Below are 13,055 nucleotides of genomic sequence, written 5' to 3'. Positions count from 1 at the left end.
ATCTTGCCTGTTTCCTGTAGACTAGCGTTTGGGTCACTTGCAACGTGATTGATATGCACTTTGAGTTGCGACTTGGGGCATGCCTGATCACTTCAGCGTGGCCTCAACCGGCAAGAATGCCACGACTGAGGTTGAGGGTTTGAGATAGCCCAAATTCTTTAGAGAGCAGCTGCCCCCGTTCGTTGTTTCGAGCGCACCCGCTACACGGCGAGCGAACACACTCCTCTCGTCCAATCTCCTCTCTCCCTGTCTCTCCGTTCTTCTCAACTAATCCCCCATAGCAGACCCGCCGCCGACTGACTTCCCAGGCGCATCCCAACGCGGTACTGCCTCCTCCACCGCGCGTTGCGCTCCCGGCCCTCCACTCGCCGCCCCTGTAGGCCAGCTCTCCCCGCGTGGCCCCCCGAACTCCACACCGCAGTCACCCCTAGGCGCAGCTAGAGCATGCGCCGCCACCTCCTCCACGCCTACATCGCTGCCACCACCACCTCCTGCACCAATGCCGCAGCAGTCAGCTTTGTACAGGCCCAGGCCCTGCGTACCTCTAGTCATCATCGACACCGACAATGAGGAGTCAGTGTCCATGGCGCGAACCCCTAGCCAGGATTTTAATTTTAAGTATTTTTCAGATCTATGTAAATTATTTTCTATTAATAAAAACTATTTCTTAAAGAAAATATGTCATGCCGCTGGGTAGACCCGGCCCAAACGGATAGAACTGACAATTTTGATATATGTGGCCTGACCCAAACGGACTATTTTCGTGTCTTTTTCTCAAAAAAAAAAAGAGACTACTTTCGTGTCTAAAATACCTCGGGCATGGATGAATACTGCAACCGACTCACCAACCGGTAATTGGTAAAACTACATCGTGAAATTAACAAAAAAAATAAATGGAGCCACCATCCCTTCAATGCCTCTTAATTAGCAAGTACTACCCGATGAATTTGTTTCTCTGGCCCTTTTTATACCACTGATCTTTGAGTCTTCACTACGGTTTATCACACCACAATTCCATAAGCAGTAGAAAGTGTTACCGGTTGTAGAAAAAAACACACAGCAAAAATGAAGAAAGCAGATGTAAAAATCTAAACGAGATCTTTTGTCTCTGCCTTGCTTCGATAGGAATAGGATGCATTGGGGGAAAATCCGTCACAAGCCTGCTCCTCCGAAGATGTCACAACCGTCTCTAAAGTACTGACAGGGGGAATACGTCCTCAAATTGTTCCTAGAACACCTGCCAAGCGAGCCTAATCTAGTAACTTAGACATAGGACTCGTGTGTATGGATGCCAATAACGCAAATGTGCGCTTGAACTAGGGGAATGTGCGGGGTGCCCAACACCAATCTTGCCCGTTTCCTGTAGACTAGCGTTTGGGTCACTTGCAACCTGATTGATATGCACTTTGAGTTACGAGTTGGGGCATGCCTGATAACTAGAGCGTAGCCTCAACCGGCAAGGATGCCACGACTGAGGTGGAGGGTTTGAGATAGCCCGAATTCTTTAGAGCGCAGCTGCGCCCGTTCGTTGTTTCGAGCGCACCCGCTAAGCGACGAGCGAACACACTCCTCTCGTCCAATCTCCTTTGTCACTGTCTCTCCGTTCTTCTCAACTAATCCCCCATTGATCAATGGCATTGAAGCAGACCCGCCGCCGACTGCCTTCCCAGGCGCATCCCAGCACGGTCCTGCCTCCTCCACCGCGCGTTGCGTTCCCGACCCTCCACTTACCGCCCCTAGAGGCCAGCTCTCCCCTCGTGGCCTCCCGAACTCCACACCGCAAGGAAGATATGCCTCGGGAGAAGACGCAGCCGGAGCATGCCGAGGCACTGGAGGTGGTGGAGATGGGAGAGGCGGAGGCGGAGGAACAGGAGGAGAGGCGGCGTGGCTGCTGCCGGAGCTTCGGGGAGGTGGTGCGGCGCATCGAGACGGGAACTCCCGCCGGAGGTGGATGATGTGGTCCGACGGAGCGGGCGTGGGGATCCAACTTACCATCGCGATGATGCTGCCTACCGCTGTAAACATGTTGCCCATTGCTGTAAAAAGAAAGTTGCCACCATGATCTAAGTTTTAATTTAGTTTTTGTGAAGTTGAACATTATTGTTGCCACCGAAATGTTAAGTTGCTTTTACTACCCCACGATAAAGTTGCCTACAGTGCACAAAAATCGCCTATCGCTACAGCTAAGTTGCCTACCACCGCGATGAAATTGCCTACCGCTATAGTTAAGTTGCTTATCGGCTCGATGAAGTTGCCTACTGTTACAATGAAGTTGCTTACACCATGATAATGTTGCCTACCGCGGTAGTGACTTTTTACGCACTCTTTTCCCCACCAGGGTACCTAAGGGGACTGGGGGGTTTTTTGATGAGGCGGCCTGCTGTCTGAATATATGGTGTTATAAAAAAAAAAGTTAGATACTATTGTTGCCACCAAGATTTTAAGTTACTTTTAGTACTGCAACGATGAAGTTGCCTACCATGGCATAATAGTTGCAAATCTTGGTAAAGTTACTTTTACTACTGCCACGATACAGTTTAGTTGCTTGCCGCAATGATAAAGTTGCCTACCGCTATAGTGAATTGCCTATCGCATCGATGGACTTAATTGCCTACCACTAATGTGAAGGTGTCTACCGTCGCAACGAAGTTTCGTACAACCAAAATAAAGTTGCCTACCGCTGTAGTAAATTTGACTACTATTGCAATAAATTTGCAACAAAAATGTTAAGTTTCTTATTGTTGTTATGAAGTGACTATTCTTGTTGCATAAGTTACCTATGCTATTGTGAAGTTGCATAGCTTCCTGCACTATCGTTAAGTTATCCTTACGTGAAGTTACCTATAGCTCTAATGAATGCTACTGCTATTTTTGAAGTTGTCTACTGTTTCTTTTGAAGTTGAGTACATTCGTTTTTATGTTAAGTGGTTTTTAATTGGTTGAGAAGTTGCACACCTATGTTGGAAAATTGCGTACCACAACAGTAAAGTTGTCTATTGTTGTTTTTGAAGGTATTGTTTTTCTGAAATTTTCTACCGTTGTTCTGATTGGCAACCCTTGATGTCAAGTTGCCTACCTGTTGTTAGGAAGTATTCGATATGGCGAAAGTTGTAGATCGCTGGTGTGCAGTTTCTTATCGTTGTTGCGAAGTTGCTTACAACTGCAGTGAAGTTACTATCATTGTCGCTCAAGTTGAGCTTTTCAAAATTTTGCCAAAACGTTTCTATGCATTTTCCTACTTCATTTCTGAAACAGGCTTACGAGAAGATCCCTCTCTAGCTGGCCAGACCCACCTAGGCCAAAAATTGGCCAAGCGGAGGCCCAGATGGCTCATGTTCCTAGTCCATCTAACCCCTTATCTTTTCATTGTAAAAAAAAGAAAGAAAAACCTTATCATTTTTGCTCCTCTGTCCTCTCTTCCCCAGGCACACCTTGTTCTCTGACCCCCGATGCGCCGCCTCCGCCTCCGCCTCAGGTCTACCACGTCCGCCTCCAGCAGTTGCCCCTTTGGCCAGGCAGAGCCTCCACCGCGCGCCTCCTCATCCTGCTCACGCCGCTCGCTCCTCGAGCATAATCCGGTCTTTCACGACCTGCCGCCGCCGCAACGATTCCGTCCGACATGTGCGTGCTAGAGGGAGGCGTCGATGGTGAGTGCGGGTACTTGAGGGGACACTGGTGCTAGAGGGGCGTCGGCGGCAAGCGAGCGTGCTAAACGGGTCACCGACGGCGAGGGTACGTTGTAGTTCCTGCCGGTGAAGAACGCATGTTGTTGTGCTTGCCGACGGCGAGCCCTCATGCTACATGGGGTGCCAGCGGGTAGAGCGCATGCTACAGGGGATGCCGACGGGCGAGCCCTCATGCTACATGGGGTGCCAGCGGGTAGAGCGCATGCTACAGGGGATGTCGGCGGCGAGTGTGGGCGATTTACACAAAAATAACCCAAAACTGAAAGAAAAGCACAGATTGACCCTCCGGCGAAACTATTTCACGGATCTAACCCTTTTGTGTGGTGCCCCTCTCAAGGGCGCCACACATGCCCATGTGGCGCCCCTGGCTCTGGCGCCACACACCCATCCGACGTGGCCCGTCGACGCTGAGCTGGTGACCCCGATCCGACGTGGCAGCACGAGTGGCGCCGCTCTGGCCGGCGCCACACTTTGAAAGTGTGGCGCCCCTGGCAAGGGCGCCACACATTCAATTAAGTTTGGGCCGCGCGCGCACCCCCAGCCCGACCCTTCTTCTTTCTTTCCTTCTCTGTTCTTCTTCTCTCCCTCCTTCCCAGCCCGGTTCTCTCTCTCCTCCCTCTCCCCACCACCAAATCCACCACCAAATCGTCAGATCTGCCCGTGGAGATCGTTCCCCATCCATTTGTCAAGGTAATCTCCTTCAAATCTTCTCCATTCATCCACTAATTTCATAGATCGGGCTAGATTTGGACATGAACCCTAGACATGTTTTTTTTCTTTTGTGCACTCTATATTGTATTGTTTGTGTTGGAGATGGTAGCCTCATGTATGCATGTGTTTGAACCATAGATTTGTAGAAATCTACATATGAAATTTCACATGTATGTGTATGAACTCTATGTATGTATGTGTATGTATGTGTATGTATGTGTATGAACCCACATGTATGCCTACTATTTGTGATGGAGTAACTCATATTTGTTAGTGGAATGGATCGTAATATGGTTCAAAAATGTAAACATGTAGGATGGCCGGTGCCGGTGGACGGGGAAGGGGCCGCTGCGGTCCTGGGCGGCCCCCGGGCCGGGGAAGGGGCCGCCGCGGTGGAGCAGCAAGGGCCCCACGATCACCGTCACCTGCATCCTCCTCGTCTTCGCATGATGAACGCTGCTTCGAGTTCCTCCTCAGCATCGACGACGACCCACTCGGCATCAAGCGGCTACCGGACAAGTTCGCCGAGTTCGTCGACGGCCACGAGCCGGCGCACTTGCAGCTACGGGAGGCTAGATGCAACTTCTGCCGCTGGTCCGTGGAGGTCCTGTTCGACGGGCAGGGCAAGATGTACCTGCACACGGGGTGGGACAAGTTCGCCCGTGACCTCCACCTCGAGCCCGGCTGCCAGCTCACCTTCCTGTACGAGGGGGACGACGACATGATCGTCAAGGTGTTCGACGACACTGCCTGCCGTGTGCACTACCCCCACACCGGTGAATCCGGCTCCGACACCGATATTTAGATCGTCGAGTGTTGTCAACTCTATCTTCGTTGCTTCGTGTTGTTTGAATGCTATCTTAAATTGTATGAAACTATGTGCTACGATGTTAGGTTTGATGATGTTATGTCCATGATGTGTGTACAAAATGGCTGTTGATATGATGTATGTATGACATAGCTTTTGACATGATGGCAGTTTTGTTGGAATATGGTAGGATTTTCCATGGTTTTAACACATGTCAATGAGTGGCGCCCTTCCCACTGGCGCCACATTGCACAGTGTGGCGCCCGTGGCATCGGCGCCACACATGCATGTCTAATTGGCCAAAACATACTGTAAGACAAATCGTCTGGGACTTAGCCGTTTTGGCGCGGCTCTTTGTGTGGCGCCGATGCCACGGGCGCCACAAAAGCATGTGTGGCGCCGATGCCACGGGCGCCACACAAAGAGGGTCGCCAAAACGGCTAAGTCCCAGACGATTTGTCTTACAGTATGTTTTGGGTCCAATAGGTCATATAAGTTGGCATGTGTGGCGCCGATGCCACGGGCGCCACACAAGCATGTGTGGCGCCAGTGGCATCGGCGCCACATAAAGAGGGTCGCCAAAATGACTAAGGACTTATCGTCCGGAGCCCCTGGATGTTTTCGACCCAATAGTTCATATAAGTTGGCACGTGTGGCGCCGATGCCACGGGCGCCACACTTGCATGTGTGGCGCCAGTGGGAAGGGCACCACACATTGACTTGTGTTAAACCCATGAAAAATTCTACCATATTCCAACAGTTTTGACAACAAGAACATTGCACTGAATATGTACCATACATTGACACAGCATAATGGTTCAAATGACAAATAAGGTTCGACGACATCAAGGTTTCAATTACAATAAGGTTCAACGACACGAAGGTTCGAGAAGATCAAGGTTCAGACAACATAAAGGTTCGACAACAAGAACATAGCCAAAGGGACATCACTGCGTCGCAAAGGCTCCCTCCCCCTTGCCTTCTTCTTCCTAGCTTCTTCAGCCAATTCTTCCTTCTCCCTTAAGTCACGAGCCAACTGAACGACTGATTCGAAGAAGTGGTGGCGCTCCTCCGTCTTTGCAGCTTCCGCTTGAGCTCTCTCCTCCTTGATGCGTTCAGCCTCCCTAGCCACCTCCTCTAGGTGCATCCTATTGGCCCTCTCCCTCGCAATTTTCTCAAGTTGGCAGCTCCTCAGGAATTTTATCCGTGCCTCGCGGTCCCGTTCGGCCTTCAGCTTGGCATTCCTCCTCTTGTGGAACAATATGTATTCCTCATACTGTTTTTGCATACGGGCACTCTCCGCCATCTTCTTGTCTTCCTCCTCCTTCTTCTTCCTCTCTAGTGCTTCCTTCTCCTTCTTCTGCACCGTCCTTACCGCCTCCTCCCAAGCGGACTCCTCCTTCTCATTGCCCTCCCATGCTCCCTTCCCCTTGGTGGGTTGAGTTGCCATACCTGTAAACCAAATTGAAAAACCAAAGTTAGTCATGGAATATGAAAATAGAAAGTACAATGCAATTAGTAACTTCGAGACACATACGGATAAGGCCCCGCTAGGTATCGTAGCATACTAGCACCGCGATGGCCACCTCTACTAAGCCCTACGTGAATCCTTTGTTGCCTTGGAGCTTTTCGTCATTGTGGTTGATGCCTCGAGGCTTGTTGCCTTGGAGCTTGTTGCGTAGGAGCTTGTTGCCGTTGGGCTTGTGTGCTTGGAGCTTGTTGACGCGTTTGGCTTGGAGGAGGTTGACGCGTTTGGCTTGGAGGAGGTTGACGCGTTTGGCTTGGAGGAGGTTGACGCGTCTGGCTTGGAGGAGTTTGACGCGGTTGGCTTGGAGCTTGTTGGCTTGGAGCTTGTTGGCTTGGGGTTTGTTGGCTTGGAGGTTGATTTGAAGTTTGTTGGCTACTTGATGCTTGACTTGTGCTAGCATCATCGCCCTTTGATTTTTTGCCGGATGTGCACTTCCTTTTATTGTGGACCTTACTATTGCAGGATCCACAATTAGTTGGCTCGCGAGCTTCTTGGAATAACCTGTTTCTGGAATGACCCCATCTATCCATATCTCCGTGATACCTCTTTGTATTTCTTCTTCCACGTTTCACAACCTTCCATTCCGGATCTGGCCAAACTTGCACTCCATGATACTCCGGCCATTGTGATTGATCCAAGTAAGTACAAAACCTTGGAGCCCATGTCCTCTTTGTGGCTTCGATTGAGAACTCGGACTCCCGAACGGTGAGCGGGTTATTGTAGTCGACACGTCTAGTGCGTGCCGCTGTTAGCAAGTGGGAGAAAGCCAAATGAAGCAAAGAGGGCCTCCTACATGTGCATTCACATGTCTTTAGGGACACACGGAAAGCCCGGCCTCCGTGTTGGACACCACCTTGTGTGGTGCCTCCCGGCTCATTCACTTGGTAAACCCAGTCAACATTATCATAACATGTAGCCGTTTGGGAGTCGGCCTTCCTCGCCTAAAAATCCATGAACTCTTGAACCTTCTTTGGGAACTCGGAATTCAAAGCAATTTCCTTCTCCGTTTCATCGGTGTAGTTCTGGAAATAGACATTCAACTTCTCGAATGTGTATTGAATGATTGCCGTCACGGGCAATGCACGGACACCCTTCAAAACATTGTTGAAGCACTCGGCCATGTTGCTTGTCATTTGGCCATATCTCCTCCCATCCTCATCATAAGCTCTCGCCCACTTTGAGTTAAATACGAGGTGTCTATGAAGAAACTCTTGACCACCCGCGTTGAGGTCTTTGTGCTTCAGCAAGCCGTTGTATAGGTTTGCGAAGCGGCGCTCCGAATAAGCGAGGCAACAATCTTGAAGAAGGTCAGACAACTCTTTGCTCTTGCATGCCCGGTAGAAGTTTGCACAAAAATGCCTCATGCACCATCGGTGATGCAAGGGAGCATGCCCGGGAATTACAACCTCCACCGCATTGAGAATTCCTTGATGACGATCGGAGATGACACACACTTCCTTTGAGGGTGGTATGACCCTCGTCCTCAATATATGGAAAAACCATTGCCAGTTATCATTGTTCTCAATCTCTACCAATGCAAAAGCCAATGGTACTAAACGGTTGCTTGCATCACTTGCTATTGCCACCAATAGTGTGCCCTTGTACTGACCGGTCAAGAAGGTACCATCCACGGCTATGACGGGCCTACAATGTTCGAATGCCCTCGTGCATTGCTGGAATGACCAAAATGCACGGTGAAATACCCTCACTCTTTTACCATCATGCAATGTCATTTTGGTTGCGGAAGGCTCGACCACATGCACCATGCCCGGGTTAGTTGAGGCCATCGCTAACAACAACCTAGGGATACGGTTGTATGCTTCCTCCCAATCACCGTACAACATCTTGAATGCGGCTTGTTTGGCCTTCCATGCCTTCCCGTACTTGACGTCGTAGGCAAACCGGGATTTGACCGTATCTTGCACGGACCTAATGCTCATGATAGGAAGTGATGATATCTCCGCCGAGAGCTTGTATGCAATGAACTCGTATGTGAGTTGACGGTGGTCCGGCTGTGCATCCTTGCCATCAAGCTTCGGTCCCCGGCACATGTGAGTGGCTACACAACTTGTTATGTGCCAAGAGGGCCCTTTTTTGAAAGGTCGTGCATGGACAACCCATGGGCACCTTTTATCCACACATTTTAGCGTGTACCGCTTCTTCAAGTCCGAGTGAACAACGATGTAAGGGCGATGATGCTTAATGGAGAACTCCTTCAACCATATCTTCAATTCCAAGAATGTATCAAACGTTAGCCCTTTAGAGATCATAGCCGTCCTACCATCCACATCTCTCTTGGATAGTGGCCTAGCTCCAAGAAGTAAACTTTTGCCACCATCAACCACGGCTCCATCCGCAAGACTAACATCACGGAAAAATGGTACCCGGATATCCCGTCCGGTTACCTTCTTGAAGATCTCGGCTCTTTCGGCTTCCTTAGCCGTGAAGCCATCCTCGTCAACCTCCTCTTCGGGTCCATCATCATCCGAGTCCGACGCATAGCATCGGGAATAAGGAATGGAGTGGTCCATCTCCTCTTGCGTCCAATATTTATCCAAATCACCGACATTGTTGCCATTCATCTCGAAACAATCATCACCATCGTCATGCTCATCATACTCATTATCCCACAGAGGTTGTTGGGCAATGGGAGATTGGGTGGCCTCTTCTTGCCTCATGGGTGGAGGAGTCCTCTCTCGAACGGGGGAGGAGGGCCGGTTAAGGTCAAGCTCGATACGAGCCTCAACCGTCTTGGTTGCAAACAACTCCAAAGCCTTATCTTGTGACCCGGCCACCGTCTCCTTGTAAATGGACCAACGTTGCTCGGAGTTGATACGCATTATCTTCCAACGGGTGTGCATTCCAAACCCCACATTATGCCTTCCCTCTAGCTCAATACCATCATTTGGCTCATTCCACTTCAACTCAACCCTAACTTGTGCTACCACCTCCGCAAAGCTAGGGCTAACGTCAAACACCAAGTCAACCTCTTCCGGGTCCGGCTCTATGTTTCCCTTCAAGTAAGCATCCTTGTCCACATGATGAACATGAACAATTCTTTCCATCCCCCTAGCATAATGGGAACAACACATACACACATGTGTTCATTAGTTACCATAATCAACATAATCTACCCATACAAACTAGCACACTACCATTTCTTCTACTTCAACAACCCTAACATCCAACCAAATCCATCTCCACCCTCAAATCAACCAAATCCACATCTAGGGTTTCACATATAGATTGGAGCAAATACACAAAATCAATGGATGAAAAGAGGGGAAACTGAGGAGATTACCTCAAGCAACGAGTTGGGAACGATCTCCACGGACAGATCTGACGATTTGGTGGTTGATTTGGTGGGGGGGGGGAGAGAGGGGGAGAGAGAAAACCGGGCGCCTTTGAGGGAGAGAAGAAGAACAGAGAAGGAAAGAAAGAAGAAGGGTCGGGCTGGGGGAGCGCGCGCGGCCCAAACTTAAGTGAATGTGTGGCGCCCTTGCCAAGTGTGGCGCCGGCCAAAGCGGCGCCACTCGTGCTGCCACGTCACCAGCTCAGCGTCGACGGGCCACGTCGGATGGGTGTGTGGCGCCAGAGCCAGGGGCGCCACATGGGCATGTGTGGCGCCCTTGAGAGGGGCGCCACACAAAAGGGTTAGATCCGTAAAATAGTTTCGCCAGAGGGTCAGTCTGTGCTTTTCTTTCAGTTTTGGGTTATTTTTGCGTAAATCGCCGCGAGTGTGTGCGCATTTCATTTATCATGGCATGTGTCGTTTCTTTTCAGCAGGAGGGATGAGCTTTCCTAAAACAGAGGTGGGGCAGGGACTACCAACGAGCGCCCGTGCACTCGCTAGACGGGTCCTTGAGATAGAACTAAAGGACAACCATGCATCTCCGTGGCCCGGCCGGCCCGGCACAGCCCATACGATCTAGCCAAAGTTTTTTTATGTAAAATAAATTAATTAAGGCCAATCTTTAATACAGAGATCATGAATGTCTACTAGACCTGAGAAAAACCATAAGTTTGTCATAACTTCAGCTCCGCCTTTGTTACCAAGAACATGGTGCTTTATTTCTCTAAGGATGAACATTGAGGCTGAACAATCATCCATCTCACTCCTAATCATGGCCAATCCATCTCTACCGCAAATGGCAGGGCATTCCGTTGTTGGACCGGAGCAAGGCCCTTCATACATGCAGCTAGTTTCGTCTCTAAAGGGGATGAATAGGAATTCAGAGATTGGCATGCCGAGAAAATAATTTCACCTTATTCATCACGGAGAATCGCACCTACTCCACCCGTCCTAGATTCAGCATCGAATGGCCCATCAACATTAAGCTTTACCCAGCCCGTGTGCGACCGAGCCCAAGGTTGTCGAGGCATTTCTTCTACTATTCTCCCTTTCTTCTTTCTCCAGCAATGTGTGACCTAATCCACATGTGTCTTGCCCTTATTGCATATACACGAAGCTTCCAAGTAGCAAAGCTAAGCTAGCTCATTTGCCTCTCTCACCGATTATTGATGGGGACAAGACCTTGATATGATCTAGCTTCTACATCGACTGAATCGATCAGGTCGTGAATCACCTCCTAAAGCACTTAACGTTGCTAATAGCCAAAAGCTCATATAGATTGGTTGATTTATGTATAAACTAGCATGAATGGGCGCGGTGGCACGACTGTGTAAAACCATGGTGCTAATAATTTTGAAATTTGAATTGGTTGCAGTTGCTGAGATGTGTTGTTTTGTTCTTTTAAACTAAAAATTATGATTATCACCAAATAAATAAGGAAGTGCCCGGATAGGATAGGAGGCAACATATGGTCATCAGTCTTTTGGGCCACTGCTAAGACATATCTTTTGTTCACTAAAATCTAAATGAAGGCTCTATGCATCTTTTTTATGCATAGTTCCGGAATCTCAGCATCCATTTCGAAAAAAGAAATCAATCTAGCCGCATAATCGCATTTCCGTGCGGCGGCAGCACCAGGCTGTGCGAGCACGCGCCAGATCACCCACGGGCCACGGCCACTAAAAGGGAAGTGATAGAATAGAAAGAAATAAAAAAAGGAAATTGCGTTGCACCTAGTAGCTATCACATGCATACTCTGTTGTCACCTTGCACGTCGGTGACTAGTAGTACTAGGCTACTAGTGTATTGCCACTGCTTGCTGTTCCGTGGCTTTTTACACAAGATTTGCATTTAATTTTTTTTAGCGCAATGCTAACCAAAGTGTCACATTACAACTAGTTAAGTTCTTTGTTGTAACATCCGAGCAGTCTAAAGTTAGCTACCATATGTTTTTCAGCTACCATATTCTTTTCATGCGATAGCTACCAGAATTTTCAAAATTATTGTCAGGTTCTTAAACTACCAGATTTCCAGCATTAACTACCAAATTATATAGAAACAACTACAAGATTATTTACGAACGACTACCCAATTTTTTAAAACAACGGTAGCAATTTCATGTATCAACTGCCAAGTTATTTACAAATGGACTATCAGATTATTTGAAAACGACTAGCAGATTTTTCGAAAGAACAGGGAGAACCACGAGGTTCTCCAACATCTAATGGTAGCAACCAAATTTTCTGTATCAACTGCCAGATTATTTAAAAGTGGCTATAAAATTATTTACAAACTACTACCAGATTAATTACAAACGATTACTGGATTATATACAAATATTTACAACAGACTATCAAATTATTACAATGACTACCAGGTTAATTACAAACAACTACACGATTATATACGTGACTAATTACTAGATTAGTTATTTTCTAGGGTGATTAGTGCCTTCTTCCCACCTCCTCTGCATCACAGGCTCCACGAGGACGCACCAGCCGCACAGCATCAGCAAGGCGCACAAAGGCCATTGACGAGAGCAGAAAAAAGATGGCCCTCCCGTGAAGAGACTACCAGAGAAGGAGTGGGAGTCTCCTCCTTGCGGGAGTGGCTCCATGCGCTCTCGGAGCGAAGCTCCCCGCGCGGCGCCAGCTTGCCTCAACCTCCCCGGAGCGGTGGCCTCCTCCTCTTGAGTCTCATGGCGTGGCGTTCCTCCACCCTCCCAGGCGCAGCGCCTCCCCATGGCAGTGCTCGGCAGCGGCCTCCCAGCGGTGGTGCTCGGTGGCGGCGATCTCCTCGGCAGCGGCCTCCCCATGGTGTTGCTTGGCGGCGGCGACCTCTCCGCAGTGGTGCTCGATTGCTGCGACCTCCCCACGGTGATGCTTGGCGGTGGCCTCCCCGCGGCGTTGCTTGGCGGCGGCGACCTCTCCGCGGTGGTGCTCGATGGCGGCCTCCTCCCTGCGGCGATTT

This window comes from Lolium perenne, chromosome 5, assembly GCF_019359855.2.
Source record: "Lolium perenne isolate Kyuss_39 chromosome 5, Kyuss_2.0, whole genome shotgun sequence".
NCBI lineage: Eukaryota > Viridiplantae > Streptophyta > Magnoliopsida > Poales > Poaceae > Lolium > Lolium perenne.
This window is presented reverse-complemented; position numbering follows the sequence as displayed.